Raw genomic sequence first — 937 nt, 5'->3', positions numbered from 1 at the left:
AATAAAATATTAAAATGATATGAAGGTTTGTTTATTATGACTGTATAACATGTAATAATGTATCAGGGGTGGCTAATATGAATGTGCTTGCGAGTTACATGGATATATTACAATGATAACCTAACCTGATAAGGAGTGAGAATGATACAAATCATATTACATTAAAATATTAAAAAATCAATTTAATGTGACAAATTTTATATTGGTCCGGGATAGTAATTTTGCTTAATATGACAGTGTCTTTAAAAAATAAATTATCATCGTACATTGAAATTAACTTTAAGATTTTATTTTTTATTATGCTTCCTTAATAAAATAATTTTTGTTTTTATTAGAACAATACAATTTTGAATCAATATTAATGATCATTTTTTTAAATGTTAAATGTAAATTTATACTGTACAATGTTTACATTTTTTTTTAAATATTGTAATCGAGGTAAGTAAGATTTTAGTATGGGCATAAGTAATAATGAGATTTAATTTTAATTTAATTTTAGTGCATTTTAATATATTATGAATGCAAATGAAACCCAAAACTGGTATCTTAAATATATTCATTAAATTAACTTTACTACCTACGAAATAGTTAAGTACTGTAATAGGTTTATAGTAGTTTAAATATGAAATTAAAAATATAAGAAGGGTATGCTAGCGAATAAAAATAAAGAACTATTTTTTTTTTATTCAGTTGTTGTGTATTATGTAGTACTGAATAGTAGTGAATATTAGTATGGATAAATAAGTTAAGTTAAAAAAGATCTAAAATTATAATTTTATAATTTAAATTTCTATGCAAATAAATATTTTTAATTTTTAATTTATTTTTAAGATTTTTAATTATAACCAGTAATTTAAGTAGTTAGTAAAACATTGTGTAATATGTTTTTATAATGGACCGCGCTTAACATAGTTAGTTTAAATCTTAAATTGATTAT

This window comes from Rhopalosiphum padi, chromosome 2 (assembly GCF_020882245.1).
Source record: "Rhopalosiphum padi isolate XX-2018 chromosome 2, ASM2088224v1, whole genome shotgun sequence".
NCBI lineage: Eukaryota > Metazoa > Arthropoda > Insecta > Hemiptera > Aphididae > Rhopalosiphum > Rhopalosiphum padi.
This window is presented reverse-complemented; position numbering follows the sequence as displayed.